Source organism: Saccopteryx leptura, chromosome 10, assembly GCF_036850995.1.
Source record: "Saccopteryx leptura isolate mSacLep1 chromosome 10, mSacLep1_pri_phased_curated, whole genome shotgun sequence".
NCBI lineage: Eukaryota > Metazoa > Chordata > Mammalia > Chiroptera > Emballonuridae > Saccopteryx > Saccopteryx leptura.
Genome location: NC_089512.1, coordinates 29,229,248 through 29,248,068, shown reverse-complemented (window position 1 = coordinate 29,248,068; position 18,821 = coordinate 29,229,248). Strand labels below are relative to the sequence as shown.

Below are 18,821 nucleotides of genomic sequence, written 5' to 3'. Positions count from 1 at the left end.
TGCACCCGACTGGGATCTACCTGGCATGCCCACCAGGGGCGATGCTCTGCCCATCTGGGGCGTCACTTTGTTGCATCCAGAGCCATTCTAGCGCCTGAGGCAGAGGGCACAGAGCCATCCTCAGCGCCTGGGCCATCTTTGTTCCAATGGAGCCTTGGCTGTGGGAGGGGAAGAGAGAGACAGAGAGGAAGGAGAGGGGGAGGGGTGGAGAAGCAGATGGGTGCCTCTCCTGTGTGCCCTGGCTGGGAATCGAACCCAGGACTCCTGCACGCCAGGCCGACGCTCTACCACTGAGCCAACCGGCCAGGGCTGGTCAAGAATTTTAATGTGACTGTCTGACCAGGCAGTGGTACCGTGGGTAGAGTGTTGCACTGGGATGTAGAGCACCCAGGTTTGAAACCCCAGGGTCACCGCTTGAGGGTGGGCTCACCAAGTTGAGCACGGAGTCGCTGGCTTGAGCAAGGGGTCAGTCGCTCTGCTGTAGCCCTCCAGTCAAGGCACATATGAGAAAGCAATCAATGAACAACTAAGGAGGCCAATAAAGAACTGAGGCTTCTCATCTCTCTCCCTTCCTGTCTGTCTGTCCCTCTCTCTGACTCTCTCTCTGTCTGTCAAAAAAAAAAAAAAAAATCTTGGTGTGATTTACCTGTATCCTTTGTTTTATACTCTCTCCCAAACCTGTAATCAAAGTTGGCCCAGGGTCAGCTTTCTCACCTAAAGGTTCAACTGAAGAAGGATCTCCTTCCAAGTTCACTCATGAGTTGTTGGCAGCACTGAGTCCTGTCTTAGCTGTTGGACTGAGGGCCTTAGGTCCTCACTGGTTGTTGCCCAGAGGCTACTGGTATAGGCTGAATTGTGACCCCCTCCCCCGCAATTTATATATTAAAGACCTAATCCCCAGTGTGCACTTGCAGATGGGGCCTTTAAGGAGATAATTAAGGTTAAATGAGGTCATCTAGGCCTTAATCTATTCAGATTTACCTCATTATAAAAAGAGGAAGAGACACAAAGTTCGATCACTCTCCCTTCCCCTCCTCCTACATATTCACAGAGGAAAGACCATGTGAGCACACAGTGACATGGTGACCGTCTACAACTCAAGGAGAGAGGTCTCACCAGAAATCAACACTGGTGGCACCTAGATCTCCGACTTCCAGTCTCCAGAATTGTAAGAATATAATTTTCTGTTACTTAAGGCTCAATCTCTGGTATTCTGTCATTGCAGCCTGGACGGACTACTACAACTACCTTTCGCTTCTTCATTACAGCTCCCTTAGTCTCTTCCTGACAGTGTACAAGCTGAGACAGCAATGGAGAGAGTCTGTTAGCAAGACAGAAATCACAATATTAGAAACCTAATTAGATGTGATGTCCCCTTCAGGTTGGTTACCCATGCTATTAGATAGATGCAAGTTACTGAAAAGAAGGAGATGCCACCAGGCTACGAACAGCAAGAAGTGGGGCTCATTGGGTCTATCCTAGAAGCTGTCTACCATAATACCCAACTCAGGCCACATTCATGAACTTCTGGCTATCTCTGTCACGAGCAATAAGTCCCCTCTCTATCTGACCGTGTTATTACTTCCTCTTTGTTTACCCTTTTGGAATTATCTTGTGGAATTATAGAGATACCTTTTCCTGAGGTCTCTTTCTGAGTCCATATGAGAAGTGGATTAGAGGCCTGACTAGTCTGAGGATTTACCTTCCTCCGTTTCATATACTTAATGTTTTTCTTTATGAACTTGGGCCAGGATCAGGCAAAGTTTGCTCATGGTCTTCATTTCCTCAACTCTCTCTCTTCTCTCCTACTTCTCAGTCTGTCAGGACTGGAATAGCTTCCACAATTTTTTTTCCCCCTTCTTGTTTGAGAAAGAGTTCCATTTTGTAAAATTCTGTGATCAAACCCAAGAATTACCTCTTGATAATTTAAATTGGAGAAATATGACAAGGAAATGAACACCCCCCCCCCCCTGTTTTAAAAAGACAATCCAAGTTTTCATTGTTATCTTGCTGTAGACTTTTTAAAATTCCATGGAGATTGCAGAAGTCAAATCTTAATTGTTTGTAGTCACATTCTTTCCGCTGTCCTTCACTCTTGGACTTCCCTAACTATTGGCCTTGAAGTAGATACATGTCTTAGGGTGAGAGAGAAAAAGAAAAGGTCATATATGAGAAAATACAAAGATAAAAGAGCACATTGATATTTTAAAAATCATTACTTGTGAGGATAGTCTTATAGAGAGAAGATAGAAAAGATCTATCACTTAAGAAGCTTGTCTAATTCTTTGTATACGAAGCTTTTCTGTAACAATATTGGTATACGTGTAGGGCACAGCTTGTAGCAAAGCCACACCACTCTGATTCTGACAGTCTGTAGCAGTACATCTGTTCTTAGGCCCATAGAGGGAAATTGTAGTATCCTATTTGAATTGATTGCAGTTTCTTATTCAATGATTAGGAGTAGCAGTGTCTAGATTTTAGCAACACTATTTCAAAAAGTATTGGAGCACATGGCCCTCCAAACCCATGGATGTGAGTCAGAAACACCATGAAGCTATTACCTGGAGCATTCACAATCACCTTGCAAGCACAGATGCCGGGGCACGGAACCAATTCTAATGACATTGCCTCTGCATCTGCTTCCTTACAGATGTGGAGGCTGGCCGAGACGTGTTGGCCTGTAGTCTCTGGGGAGCTGGGCAGATTTTTCTGCCCAGAAACAGGATCAAAATGGAAATTTCATCTTAGAAAGATCTTTGAAAGATTTATAGTAGAGACATGATTTTTCATTATCTGCTGAGTTTTTAACTTTGTCACTCAACTCAAATGGCTTCTGGGGTCCGGGTTACGACTATGATGTACAGTTCCATGTAACGAAGATCTGAAATTATAAATCTATGAGATTTTCACGTAGATTATACTGGGGAACAAAATTTCTGTTGCATCCACAAAAACGCTTGTTCCTACCTAATTCTAGTGTGTTGATCTCAAATCTGACATTAGTTTTTCTTTGTAAGCTACACATTTTTTGCAATTCAAGATTATAGGTTTTCATCTTTTTTTTTTTTTTCTGGAACATTGTCTAAGTCTATATAAAGGTTTGTCTCATGGAGGAGAGAGTACCCGAATAGGTTAGACTTTGTTAGTATAGCAAGTTCAAATTGTGTCAGACAGTTTTGCATCTGCCACAGAGTGTTGCTTGCAATAGGTTTTCATCTTATTGTAAAATTTTCAACATTTAGTTTAACATAATGAAGTAGAATGTCTTCTTGGGTATCATCTTTGTGAAAATATAATAATTTATATAATGCAGTAAATACACTAATACACTAAAAGATATGATTGCATCAGAATTTGTCTACAATTTCAAAATAGAATATATTAAACACCTATTTTAATCATCATATTTGCGCAAAACTAATTTAAATTCTATTCAGGCAAAAATTTGCATTTGTAGCTCTTGTGTTTCTGTACTTGTTGAGGACAATCTCGTTTGATGCGCCAGCAATAGTCTGCTTTGCACTAACAGCTCCAAGATTTTCGGGAAACTTATCAAGGTGACTATTCAGGAAATGAATCTTAACACTCATGTTACATCCAATGTTGTGGAAAGCCAACAGCATCCTTTGAAACAGAAGTTCATAGTTTTCTGCTTTTTTGTTGCCAAGGAAGTTCTTTGTAACTGCCACAAAAGACTGCCATGCTGCTTTCTCCTCCTTATTCATCTTCTTGGAAAATTCTTCATCACGTATGAGGGTTCAAATTTGAGGTCCATCAAATACACCTGCTTTTATCTTCTTGAAAGACAAGGCAGGAAAAGCAGAAATAATATGTTGAAAGCATTTACTTTCTCTATTCAAAGTCTGAACAAACTGCTTCATTAAACCAAGTTTGATATGAAGTGGGGGAAAATGATCCTGTCTCGATTAACTACAGGTTCATTCACAATAGTTTGCATCCCTACTTCCAGAGCTTCATGTTTTGGCCACTCCTTCTGTGTCCAGTGTTTCTCCTGAGCTCAGCTGACCCACAAACACAGAAAGCAAGGATACTTCATGAAACCTCTCTGTTGTCCTAGCAGGAAATTTACCATTTTAAGATCCACACAAATGATCCAGTTATGCTCCTCATACTTCAGAAAGTCAAGGACAATTTTTATGTCATTATAATCTTCTCGCAGATGAGTTGAATAACCAATTGGAACTGCTGCATAAACATTACCGTTGTGTAGAAGAACACATTTCATACTCCATTTAGAGCTGTCAAGAAATAGCCACCATTTTGTTGGACTGTAAGTGGTAACACCTAGCTGGCTGAGAAGACTACTGATATCATGACAGTTATCAAAGTATTTGTCTTTGTAAAAAAAGTCCACAAAAATTTGTTCACACTTCCTGAAATGGGATACTTTAGCTGACCAGTGAAGTACATTCTTTTCTTGAAGCCTGAAGGCTAATAACTCAGCTGCTTTCTTTGATAGGCCCAAATATTTTTCTAAGTCATTCAATTTGGGTTGGCTAAACTGCTGAGGAGTTAATGATTGCTTGGCTTCAGAAGAAGACCCTTCAGATTCTACAACCATTTCCTCATGCATCTTATCAAAATACACTTGATCACCATGTTCACTTTCTTCATCCTTAGAAGAAATAAAACCATTGAAAACTGGAACCGGGAGTGTCTCAGAGTGTGGGATAGGTCATATAGCTGAAGAAATATTAGGATATGCGATCATATGCCATTTTTTCTTGCCGATGCCCTTTGTATGGATCAGACAGAAATAACAGTCACTGCTGTGGTCCTTAGGTTCATGCCAAACCATGGGAATACCAAAAGGCGTTCCTTTGTGCTTTCCTTTTGTCCAGTCACAAAGCATTTCCTCACAATTATGACATACAATATGAGGAGCCCAATTCTTATATTGATCGCCAAGGGGAACTTGAAAATAGGCAATGTATGCACGTGTCACAAATGATGAAATATTGCACCTTTGACGTTGAAGTGTGTAACAGCCACACATATGACAGAAGGTGTCAGGACTATTCTTATATTTATACCTACTCGAAGAAGCTATGATTCAATCTTAAAACAAAATAGGAGGGTGTTTTTATCAGATAATAATTTTTTACATTTAAAAACAACTACAATTATGTAAAAGTGATGTTTGTAAAACATTAATTGCTTTGTGGTTATGTTCAATTCAAACGTCATTGCCCTTTAACTCCAATTTAAAAGCCAATGCATGCCATTAACTGTAACATAAAGAAATTAAAATTGCATAAAAAATAGAGCATGCACCAAAAAGGGATTTTAGATTTGGAATCAGCGATGCAGAAATATATAGAAACAGTTCTAAAACCTTGTGCAACAGAATATGAAAAATAACTTGTCTTCCAGTGTTATTTTATTTTTGCATGCATGCAAGTAGAATTTAGTAGATTTGTCATTCCTGGGATTTGGGGAACACATCTACGTGCTAATTTAGATGTGCCAATGGTATCACACACATATGCATTCTTTCAACCATTCAAGATTCAAAACACATTTACTGACTAGTAATTACATTTCAGGCCCTGTGAAAGAGCAAAACTCAGTCTGCTATCTATGTACTGGATAACAAGTATGATGGATTGATAGTAGAAATTTCCTGCTGCTTCATTCAAAACAAGATTTCCTATAAGGCAAGTTTATTAAGTGATGAGTTAATTATTTGCCAGGAAAGGAGATGACACCTCTAATAATAAAGTTTTGTTTTTGTTTTTCTATTTAAAGATCTGATGTTGGGTAGGTAGAGGTGGTATTTCTATAGATAGTCACCATTTCTTACAGTATTTTTGAATTCTGAAGGATTTTAAAGAGCATTTATTTATTTATTTATTTATTTTTTATTTTTTCTGAAGCTGGAAATGGGGAGAGACAGTCAGACAGACTCCCGCATGCGCCCGACCGGGATCCACCCGGCAGGCCCACCAGGGGCGACGCTCTGCCCCTCCGGGGCATTGCTCTTTTGAGACCAGAGCCACTCTAGTGCCTGGGGCAGAGGCCAAGGAGCCATCCCCAGTGCCCGGGTCATCCCTGCTCCAATGGAGCCTTGGCTGCGGGAGGGGAAGAGAGAGACAGAGAGGAAGGAGGGGGGGGGTGGAGAAGCAAATGGGCGCTTCTCCTATGTGCCCTGGCCCGGAATCGAACTCGGGTCCCCCGCACGCCAGGCCGATGCTCTACCACTGAGCCAACCGGCCAGGGCTAAAGAGCATTTATTTTGGAGAACAGAATTTAGTAGATTCTATCAGATTAGTGAGAGAAATCAGGCTCATTTTATTTAATCCTATTACTTTTGATGAGGCCCAGAATTGACATTATGGTGCAATATCAATCAAGCAACCAAATTACACTTGATCTAGTCTTTCCCCCCTAAAAACATACCTCTCAATGCCTACAGGAGGAAATAAAAAGGAGAAAAGTCAAGACAATAAAACTACCAAGTAAAAATTCCCCTGATCTAACTACATACCAAGGAAAGATGTTTAGATAGATATTCTTCAAAGAAGTCCACCATCCATCCCTTTCTCCTCATGTTACACGGTGGCTGCCCTTCACATTAAAGGTAGAATCTCATTTCCTCCTTCTAGTGGATGTAGTGTGGATTGAGTGGCTTGTTTGATGGTGGTGAAAAGATGTTCTGGGACTTCCCAGGTCAAGGCATATATTGTAATGCCAAGGGATTTCTGCCCTGTGTCTCTGGGGAGGCTTGCTCATGGGTGCTTCCTCTGGGACTTCAGCACCATGCTGTCAGAATGTTAGAAGCCCACACCACATGTTGATGATGTGTGTCCAGTGTCTGTAATCAGGAGCTCAGCTGAACTTCCAGCCAACAGCCGGGCATCAACAGTAAGTCAGTTGAGCTTTACAGATGACTCCAGCCTCAGCTGCCATTTGACAGCATGTAAAAAATCCAAAGCAGGAGTGAGCCATGTCAAGTTAGAGAACCATGGAAGATAATAATAAGTTGTTGCTTTAAGCCACTAAGTTTTGAGGTTGTTATGTGATTTCAACTGTGTCCATTCTTGGCCTAATCAATCACTTTCAGAAAGAAAAGTAATTCTTCTCACTAAATCTCACAGAATCAATTGACCACTGCTCTCCAAAGAGCTAAGTTAGATGATTTTTAAAATTACTTCCAATTTCTAAGATTCTCTAAGAAAAGATGATTTTCTGCAGAAATTTCATAATATCAGAACAGATGGCTGCTGGTCTTTTTGACTAGATTTGTCACTGGAGTATCAATTGGTTAACAATGCAATTAATTGTAATGGAAATTGTTCTTTCAAGTTTTACAAAAATGTTCTCATAAAGATCCCAATACCGTGTGTGGAGCCAAAACCTCACAACCCATTAATCAGTCATCTTCAAGCAAAAGTATGGAATCACAATTTCTAGTACAGTAAAAGGCAAATTTGGAAATTGAGGAAGATTAATGTATGCGACCAACATTTCTCATATTCCCTTTCAGCTGTCAAACTCAGAACTCCAAAGGCTAGGATATCAGTCATTTACATCTTGGTAACTGTTGAGTTACTTTTTTTATTCTAGTCATGTTTGCTTCATATTTTTGTGTTAGGCAGTTGTACAGACATTAGCGGAGCAAGGAGCACAGGCCAGGCACAGAAGGTCACCTGGGCAGAAAGCCCCAAGTGCCTAGCAATGAGCAAAACTGGAAAAACAAGGACCTGACACTTCCCCAGGGTGACCTTTCCTCCCTTAGCTGGTCGTGTGGTTTATACCCCCTGATTTCATATTGCTGAACATGGAAATTGGAACCTCCCTTGGTATATCACTAGTCATGTGGCTTTATATCCCATAGAGGAGGAACAAACAAGAAAGTCATTGGAGTCAAGTTCATAAAATGTTCTTTAAAACCCAGGTCCAAGTATGGTGGTTCCTCAAAAAACTGCAAATAGAACTACCTTATGACCCAGCAATCCCTCTACTGGGTATATACCCCAAAACCTCAGAAACATTCATACGTAAAGACACATGTAGCCCCATGTTCATTGCAGCACTGTTCACAGTGGCCAAGACATGGAAACAACCCAAAAGCCCTTCAATAGAAGACTGGATAAAGAAGATGTGGCACATATACACTATGGAATACTACTCAGCCATAAGAAATGATGACATCAGATCATTTACAGCAAAATGGTGGGATCTTGATAACATTATATGGAGTGAAATAAGTAAATCAGAAAAAAACAAGAACTACATGATTCCATACATTGGTGGAACATAAAAATGAGACTAAGAGACATGAACAAGAGTGTGGTGGTTACCAGGGGTGGGGGGAGGGAGGACGCAGGAGGGAGGGAGGGAGAGAGTTAGGGGGAGGGGGAGGGGCACAGAGAAAACTAGATAGAGGGTGACGGAGGACAATCTGACTCTGGGCGAGGGGTATGCAACATAATTTAATGACAAGATAACCTAGACATGTTTTCTTTGAATATATGTACCCTGAATTATTAATGTCATCCCATTAACATTAATAAAAATTTATAAAAAAAAAAAAAAGTGAGAGAATAGCGTTTAAGCAGTAAGCCCTAGAGATAATACCTAGGCCTCAGTTGTGCTTTAGCTCCAGGCCCAGAAAAGCAGCAAAACAAGACAGAGGAAAACCATGGCTGACCTCGGGACCAGCTGCATTGACTAATGACTCACTGCCTTCACGCCAGCCAATCAGTGAAGACCATGACTATAAAGAGAATCCCCGGAGAGCTGATGAATATTCCTCTGAGATCCTGCCCTGGGACCTCCTCTAAAATTCTCCACCCCTAAAATCTCTTAGGGCCCAGGTCCTAGTCTCCCTCAACGACTTCAGCTCATAATATCATTATTTATCATTGCTTTTTTGACTAAATTTTTTTCTACCTATGATTATTCTCTCTATATAGTGTTCTGACTAAATTTCACAGGAAGCTAGCATTATTGGCTAAATTAATGACCATTTTGCCTTCTAGGAAATCTGGTCATCATGATTTTATTTTCACTTCTTTTTTTTTATTATTTAAAAAATTTTATTGAATCTATTGGAGTGACATAGGTTAATAAAATTATATAGATTACTAGTGTACAATTCTATATATAGTACATCATCCGTATATTGTATTGTGTTCACTACCCCAACTCAAGTCTCCTTCCATCACCATTTATCCCCACTCTTTACCCTCTTCTACCTCCCCCTATCCTTTCCTCTTGTAATATAATCACCATATAATTGTGTCTATGAGTTTTTTGGGGTTTTTTTTATGTTTTTTTTAAATTTTTTTAATTTTTCTGAAGTTGGAAACGGGGAGGCAGTCAGACAGACTCCCGCATGCACCCGACCGGGATCCACCCGGCACACCCACCAGGGGGCGATGCTCTGCCCCTCTGGGGCGTCGCTCTGTTGCAACCAGAGCCATTCTAGTGCCTGAGGCAGAGGCCACAGAGCCATCCTCAGTGCCCGGGCCAACTTCGCTCCAATGGAGCCTTGGCTGTGGGAGGGTAAGAGAGAGACAGAGAGGAAGGAAAGGGGGAGGGGTGGAGAAGCAGATAGTCGCTTCTCCTGTGTGCCCTGGCTGGCAGTCGAACCCGGGACTCCTACATACCAGGTCGACGCTCTACCACTGAGCCAACTGTCCAGGGCTTAGAGTTTTTTGGTTTTTTAATTTTTGCTTAATCACTTCACCTTTTCTACCAGGCCTCCTATACCCTCTCCCCTCTAAGAGCTATCAGTCTTTTCTCTGTATCTATGAGCCTGTTTCTATTTTGTTTGTTAGTTTATTTTGTTCATTAGATTCCACGTATACTGGTAAGTAATCATATGGTACAGTACTTGTCTTTCACTGGCTTATTTCATTTAGCATAATATTCTCTAGGTCCATCCATGCTGTTGCAAAGGGTAAGATTTCCCTCCCTTTTTTTTTGTGGCCAAAGTAGTATTCCATTGTGTAAATGTACCACAGCTTCCTAATTATTTTGCTAATTACTAGTATAGGGGTAAGGGGGATTGAAGTACTCTGTGGGAGAAAGTATAGAAGTGGTGCTTTAGTTTTGTGGCAGAAGCCAAGGATTACTGTTCCTGCCTGTAGGGGAATTGCCATTCCGAGATTTATTGATAATTGTGTGGTAGGTGTAAAGGAGTGTGGTAGAAGGCCAACTTTTGTATCCACTTATGTAGTAATGGACATTTGGGCTGCTTCCAAATCTTGGCTATTGTAAATAATGTTGCAATAAGTATAGGGATGCTTATATGCTGTCAAATTAGTGTTTGGGTCCCCCCACCCCCGATATATTCCCAGAAGTGGAGTCCTGGGTCATAAGGTAGTTTCATTTTTAAGTTTTTGGAAGAAACTCCATACTGCTTTCACAGTAGTTGTATCAATTAGCATTCCTACCAAGAATGCATGAGTGTTCCTTTTCCTCCACACCCTCACCAACACTTGTTGAGTGTTGATTTTTATTTATTTATTTTTATTTTTCCGAAGCTGGAAACCGAGAGGCAGTCAGACAGACTCCCGCATTCGCCTGACCGGGATCCACCCGGCATGCCCACCAGGGGGCGATGCTTTGCCCATCTGGGGCGTTGCTCTACTGCAATCAGAGCCATTCTAGCGCCTGAGGCAGAGGCCACAGAGCCATCCTCAGCACCCGGGCCAACTTTGCTCCAATGGAGCCTCGGCTGCGGGAGGGGAAGAGAGAGACAGAGAGGAAGGAGAGGGGGAGGGGTGGAGAAGCAGATAGGCGCTACTCCTGTGTGCCCTGGCCGGGAATCGAACCTGGGACCCCATGCACACCAGGTCGACGTTCTACCACTGAGCCAACCAGCCAGGGCCTGAGTGTTGATTTATATATGATAGCCATTCTGACAGGCATGAGGTGATATCTCATTGTGGTTTTCATTTGCATCTCTCTGATGATTAGTGATGTTGAGCATCTTTTCATATGTCTATTGGCCATCTGTCTGTTCTCTATGGAGAAGTGTCTATTCAGGTCCTCTGCCCCTTTTTAAATTAGATTATTTGGGGGTTTTTTTGGTGTTGAGTTGTATGAGTTCTTTATAAATTTTGGATGTTAATCCCTTATTAGATGTATCATTGGTGAATATGTTCTCCCATCTTGTGGGCTATCTTTTTATTTTGTTGATGGTTTCCTTAGCTGTGCAAAAATTTCTGTTTGATGTAGTCCTATTTGTTTGTTTGTTTCTTTTGCCCAAGGAAATATATCAGAAAAAAATATTAGTACAAGAAATATCAGACATTGTACTGCTTATGTTTTCATATTTTTATGATTGTAAGTCTTACATTTAAATCTTTAATCTATTTTGAGTTTATTCTTGTGTATGGGGTGAGAAGGGGGTCTAGTTTTATTTATTTTCCTATTTCTGAGTTCATCTTATGTGATTCCTAGACCAGAATATTGTTAAATAAATGAATGAATAAAGGAATGAGATGCTGGGAGTGGCAGAAATCATGACCAAATTACTTGACATTTGTTACTTTTAAAAAAATAAATGAGATAATTTATGAAAGGGTTCCAACTTTAGTTCTAGCACATAGTAGAGTTCAAAGGGTATTTGTTTTCCTATTTACTCTTTAGCTATTTTTAAATAAATTTTTAAATTTATTTAAGAAATCATAATAATAAAGAAAAAAAGATATTTGGGGAAAGGAGACTTCCTGATACTTCTGAAATCTACCATAGGGTAAGTCACCTACTTTCTTACAGACTTTTGAAACAAAAATAGAAAACCCTTTACAAGGCAACACTTCAGTTTTGTGGCTAAAGAGGCTCTGGAAATGCTGAATTCTATTATTCTATATCCCTTTTCAAATTTTCTCACCATTCATAGGTATTTTTCAGGCTACTGATTATTATTCATATTCTATTATATATGTTTTTTTTCCTGGGAAAAAGAAGATAATAAAAGCAGGCATTTCCAAATTTTTAGAATAAAATTATTGAAGAATCATTTAAGTGCATATTCTTGGGGTTGTAAATTCTCTTGTAATCTCTATCAATAGGGTCTTTGGAGGTGAGACCACTACCCATGGCAGATGGGGAGTAAGATCTTGGTTCTTAGGGACAGAGGATGCACGCTTTCTGTTCTTTCTCTCCTTGTGGCCATAGTATGTTTCCCAGGACAGCATCTTTGTCTTCAGAGAAATTGTGTGTTCCCATATCCAAATCCTTTTGTTCTCAGGAAAACTGGATTCTATTTTGCTTCTATAATCTTTGCCAAAAAAAAGGATTTCTTGTTAAACCAGGACCGTTGCATTTGATTTTCTCTTTTGGTTCCCTATTGTCCTTCTTGAAAAGCTTTGGAACTAGCCTAATGTAACTTGCAAAAAGTGCCGATGTAATTGAGTTATTCTATGTAATTTGTAGTTTTGCCTCCCTCAGCATCAGTAGAGGCACAGATACAGAGAATTTATTGGGACTCGTTAGCTTTTGAACTCTGTTGTAGCATACTCTGTGTGTTTGTGGTGTCGCCTGGCAGTATTTTTAGCTGTGGTGAAGAAGAGGGTGATGGGGGTCGTGTGAACAGGGACTGGGATCTAAGGGCCACACTTTGGGGTGACCCAGGTCTGTTTTCTGCCAGATCCTGTCCATTGGAGAGTTTAATGGGAAGATAATGTTGTGTGACGTAAGCAGTGCATTTGAGAGAAGAACAGGAGTCCTACAAAACTTACTCACAGGAAGGAAACTAGAAGAGCAACTTAAACTGAGCATGGTGGAAATGTTAATGCTGCAGTTACAGATGACGAACATGGCAGAATTTTCCAAAGCTAGGTATTAAACACGGGCAAAAAGTGATCTGACTCTTGAGTGCAAAAACTAAAGGAATACCAAATTTTATTCGTAGCTGATCAAACTAGTTATATCTCTGTTTATTCCTTAAATGAATTTTAAATCCAATAAAAATATTTAAAACACTGTGAGTGCAGGAGAAGCTTCTCTCTCTCTCTCTCTCTTTTTGTTTCTAATACTGGGCATTTTTATTAATCAATATTTAGCCTAGCTGATAGCAGTTTAAAGACAGAAATAAAATGGTTACATGTATCCTTGCTGTTTTAGAAAAAACTACTCTAAAAACCTGCTCATGATATGGCAATAAGAACACCCAATGTTTTCTTTTTAGACTTTCCATTTTTGTAATACTGCAGAATTTAGTGAGGAATTTGAGGTAATCATTTTATCAAGTTGCATAATCTAGGAGGATTCTGTCATCTAGGAATAGACCCTTTGGAGGAATGGACCCTCCAGTGTTTATTTTGCATCACAGAAAACCTCTATAAATATTAGTATTATGTTGTGTTCCCGTTCAGCCTGTAATCTCTTGAGCCAGCTTATTTTCATAAACAGCTATCGGAAAGTAAAGCTGAGGCCAGGTACACAATAAATATTAGATAAAGGATTTTAGGGCCCCCCAAATAAAACAAATATTATTAATGTAGAACAGGATTGCTATTCTATTGTATAAAGATTACTGAAGCAGAAAATAAGCAAGGGCTTAGGACATTTTTTTCAAAGTGGTTGCTGTGTTGTGTTAGACATATATATAGTCTTATTACCACAAAGAAAGAGAAAAAGTTGATTTCTATTTTTGCAGAGTGTTGGTTTCTTTACCCTTTGGCGCCGACAAGACCTAGAAGATGGAAGAAGTACTTATATAGATAAATAGGACCCTTTGTCCTTCCCCCATTGAGCTGAGTCAGCAAGATGGGAGAAAGATGCACAATAAATTGAGAACATTCTTTTCCATTGCCAGTTGGAGCAGGGGGTGATCGGTGGCTGTGGAAGTTCTGGATCTGTCTGTGGACAATATTAAGAACAGGGACACAAGAAAACTCCAGTAAATTCTTCTATTAAAAAACCCACAATGTTGTAAGTTGGATCCCTTGAGAAATAGACTTGGAGATGGGGGTACGTATGCGTGAGGTTTACTAGGGAGTCCTCTCAGAAACACCGGGGAGAGCAGACAGGAGGCAGAGGGAGAAATTGAGCTGCAATGCATTAGCAACAGTGGCCAGAGCCAATCCCCTGGGGGTCCTCGGGAGTAGGAATAACCTTCTAGAAAGGTCTAGAATTGAGGCTAAGGAGAAAGCCTTGTGCTCTGCCTCTGCCATCCTTGGCTACCCTCCTCCATAGGGTGGAGGTGTGGCTTTGGTTGAGGCAACTCCCTCTTGCCAGGAGGGATAGACCCGTGAGTGCTCACATTTGAAATTCCTGAAAGGTAATGACAGTCTTGATTCTGAAGAAGGGATTCTGGGTGATACACCCCAGCATCCATTCCACACTTTATAAAATTTGAGCTCCATGGTCTACTGAGGGATAGGCCAAAGTTTTTGCTGGTTTAGGATGAGTTCTAACTAAGGTGTGAGTGTACATTAATATCATCATTTTGATTCTGTATGCTTATCCTCTTCATCTGAAAAGAGATGGTCATTTATAAGGGTCTTTCCTTAGCAGGAATTCTCTTCCTAAGTATCTGACCACTTTAGTTGAAAAGTGAATGAAATAGGGCCTGTTGGTTTCAGTTCCTCAACAACAACAACAACAACAAAAAACTTTTGAGAGAGATACAGTCTGTTTCAACACATATGGATAAAGATTGAATGCCTTTGTTTTTCCTCAATGAGTTTTACCCTGAACTTAATGATATCTGGCAGTTCATCCCTCACACATTTGATAAATCTGCCCTTTCAATAGCTTCTAAATCTGATGTATATAACTGAGACATTATGGAATCAGATACTCACATATATACATTGTCAACCCTTAAATTTTGAGTATGCTATTTCTCTACCTGACTCATTCCAGATACACATTTGTTGGAAATGTATATTTGAACCTGATATATAATTGTCTATGGAATTTATGCTCTGTAAGCTATATTACATATTAATATATATAATATACATATTACTAGCTATTATGTGTGTGTGTATGTATGTGTGCATATATATATATATATGTATATATGTGTATGTGTGTGTATGTGTGTGTATATATATATATATATATATATATATATATATATATATATATATAGAATGTTGTCCATAACATCACCGTTTCTCTTAGTAACATACAATTCCATCTCTGCTTCTGGAACTCCCCTAAAATGAAGGTACACTCTGAAAGCCAATGAGCAATGCAAACGTAACAGTACTATATTCTTGGCAGATCAAATAAAGATAACAATAAAAATAATGTGGAGGTGCTTGAAAGGTAACTGAGTTTTGAGCCCCTTACATTTCCTCCTTTATTAAAGGAAATATTCTAAGATGCTTTGAATTGAAGCAGAGTTGTTTTCTTTTCTCTATAGACCCTGATAGGTATTTTTTTTCCTGAACCAAACCTTTCTCCAGGCTCACTGAGAAATTCGTTCTGGCAAGAAGTGCCTCCTTCTCCAGTAATAAGAGCCAATATTTTTATAGAGCCTTCCACTAACTCTGTACCAGTGAAAGTCTTCATAAAAGTATTGTTATAAAAGTAGATAAAATACACAAAGCTAAGAAATACACCTTTTGACAACATCAAAAATAAAGAAAAGAAAAAGAAAGTGTAGACTCGTTCTCTCTGTACACTGTGCAAAGTGAAGTAGGTCCTGCTTGCATACAAATGGCTAAATAATGAGATATTCATTCCTTATGCACTTCCATTATTTACCAGAGGATTACTCACAGAAGTAAGACCACAAGGAGCTAATATACAACATTACTCAGGAAACACTGAACTACCTATTTTTTGTATGAGTGAATATATTAATCTATCCAACTCTATGTCCTAAGGCTAAGGAGTAACATTTACTTTCATCCACACCAGAAAAGAAAAATTAGGAAACACATGAAATATAGTTCCATCTGAACTTCTTACCCATACCAACAAACAAATATTTAATAGAACACGTTCATGTCAGGCAGTGTGCTAAGTGCTGGCCATACTGTGGTGAACAGAAGAAATTTGATCTCTGGGTGCAGGAAGCTTATAAGCAATGGCAATAGCTTAGTTTAAAAGATAATAACCTTAGAGAACTCTGACCAGGTGAGTGAGTGGAAATATTTCATAATTTCATTATCACTTTTAGGGGTGGCAGTGTAATGTACCCTTCACTCTTCTGAGTTCTTGGCTGAGATCCTCCATCATGAAAGACAGATGATGAAGAAGAGAAAAGCAGACAGAAATTTATTAACATGTATACTTCTTGTATACATGGGGGATATTCAGAAAAAAAAAAAAAGAGTAAACTCCCCAAGATGGCCTAAGCTACCACTTTCAATCCTATCTTCAGGCAAATACAAAAGAAAGACATTGGTCTAGGCTCTAGGGAGAGACCAGTTATGGAAGGTTACCAGAAAAAGCACGGTAGGCAAGCAGGAGTATGATTTACTATGCAAATTTAACTCTCTCCTTTGCCATTGATAAGTTTTTTGTGTTAAAACAATTCTTCTCAGGGTACAAAAAGGGAAACACAAGTAGAGATTTATTTTATAGATGTAAATTCCCCTTGTAAATAAAGCGTAACTTTTACTCTGTTTTCAGAGATTTTCCTGTGTCTATTTCTCAAAATAGCCTCCTTAAAATAATCCAAATGGCAAAGATGTATATTTTGAGGTGGTATTTTCTGCTACCTACACTCATAGCATCTATTTCTTGTGTGTGAGCTGGACCACATTTTTTCAGCTGAACAAACAAACTTGGGTCAATTCGCATGTCTTCAAACCTCAGTTTTCCCATCTGTACAAAGTAGCTAATAACATCAACCTAAAAGTGTTAGTTTGAGAAAAAACATATGGTAATACAATGAAAACGTCAGGGTTTTCCTTGAAAAACAAACATGTATGCTCTGTGTAGTTCTCTTCCTTTCTGTTCTGTGTGGGGAGGAAGACATTTTACTCTGCCTTCCTAGGTTCGTTCAGTTGTTGTCATAACTAAATCTATGTGAGATGGATTAACAAGAGGAAATAATCACATTTACATATGTACATAGAGGAATCCCACAAACAGCGCTTCAGAGACAGGAAGATAAAATGAGGTATATAAAGAATCTTTTAATGTTATTATTATTTTATTGATGTAAGTGAGAGAGGGAGAAAAAGAGAGACAGAAATATTGATCTGTTCCTGTGGGTGCCCTGACCAGAGGTCAACCCGGCAACCTCTGTACTTTGGGATGATGCTCTTAACCAACCAAGCCATCCAGCCATGGAAAGGAATCTGGAGTCAAGGAATGAAGCTAAGATCCCTGGAGCTTCAGAAAGAAGAGGGTCATTTGCAGCCCAATTAGAACAGATGTTCAGTAATTAGAAGTATACCCTGAGTTATAGATAGGTCATAAAAAGTTTTCCTGGTGACAACTCTTATTATGGGCAAGACCTCAAATTTAAGTTCTTTAAGTGAGAGATAGAAGTTTTTATTGAGCCCTCAGGGCCTTGACTGCCTTCATCTCAAAGTTATCACAAGCCAAAGTCGTACATCTTGGCGAGGCCCGCTCAGACCACTTCATCTGCCAGCAGTAGCTTGTGTGCCATGGTTTATTTTTTTTAAAGCCCGTCCACAGACAGAAACAGATAATCATAAACACATTTTCCCTAAGGGCTGAGAGAAAAGATCCCACATGAATGTAAGGTTGCAAAGTAAGTTTTTCGCTCTCAAAGTCTAGGTGATACTGAGTCTGAGAAAAGGGAGAGGAAATGATGGGTTCTCAGTATGGAGCTGAGAGACCCAAGTCCTTGATGAGGGATAGGGAAGAAGAATCGTGTGTCAAGAAGCCAAGAGAAGAAGTGAAAGGATATCGGGGCTCTTGAGGAATCTTCCAAAGTGAAATCCCTTTCCCCCAGAGGTGGGATTCAGCCAGTTTGCACCGGTTTGGCAGAACAGATACCTTAATTTTTGATGTCTGGTGAAATGGTTGGTAAAATGGCACTTGTAATCAGAGTTCTCTCTAAGGTAGGCACCTGGGCAGCTGCTCAATGTGGAAATCACAAATTTAATTCCTTACTCTTTTTATTTATTTATTTACTTTATTTTTTAGTGAGAGGAGGGGAGGCAGAGACAGACTCTCACATGTGCCCCAACCGGGATCCAGCTGGCAAGCCCACTAGGGGGCGATGCCCTGCTCATCTGGGGCCATTGATCCATTGCAATGGGAGCCATTTTGTTTTAGCACCTGAGGCAGAGGCCATGGAGCCATTCTCAGCACCTGGGGTGCTCTAATCGAGCCTTGGCTGCAAGAGGGGAGAAGAAGAGAGAAAGAGAGAGAGATAGAGAAGAAAGAGGGGAAGGGATGGAGAAGTAGATGGCACTTCTCCTGTATGTCCTGACCAGGAATCAAACCCGGGACATCCACACTCCAGGCTGATGCTCTGCCACTGAGCCAACTGGCCAGGGCTAATCCCTTACTCTTTTTAACGTTCATCTGCACAACAGTGTTTTCTAAGTGCCCATAGTAATTTGCATTCCATCCATAGGTGAAAAAAATTTGACTGAACTATGCTATAATATTTATTCACTTCATAAAACTCATTGTCCCTTTGATGAAATACTACATTTTAATTCCCTCACATTTGTTTCTTCAGTAAACAGACATATAATATAAAGAGAAAAAGTGCCAAACAACCAGGGGTGACAAGCTGTCATTTGTTTCAGCTTTGTGTTACGCCCAAAATTCCCCTGAGTATTGTGAGTGTGCTGATGTTCCCCAAATGGTGAAACCAATAGGAATCTAGGACACAATGATCCAATAGAAATATAGATTTCAAGGGTTATCTTACTGCTCATTTCAGAAGC

General features: G+C 39.9%; 1 non-coding gene across 1 annotated transcript; it reads right to left on the bottom strand.

Annotated features, from left to right (window-relative positions):
• Window positions 1-3,077: 3,077 nt before the first annotated feature.
• Window positions 3,078-3,201, bottom strand: LOC136382696 (small nucleolar RNA SNORA28). Its single transcript, XR_010747317.1, has one exon. It is a non-coding gene; the product is annotated as a small nucleolar RNA SNORA28 (small nucleolar RNA).
• Between the last annotated feature and the right edge of the window lie 15,620 nt (window positions 3,202-18,821).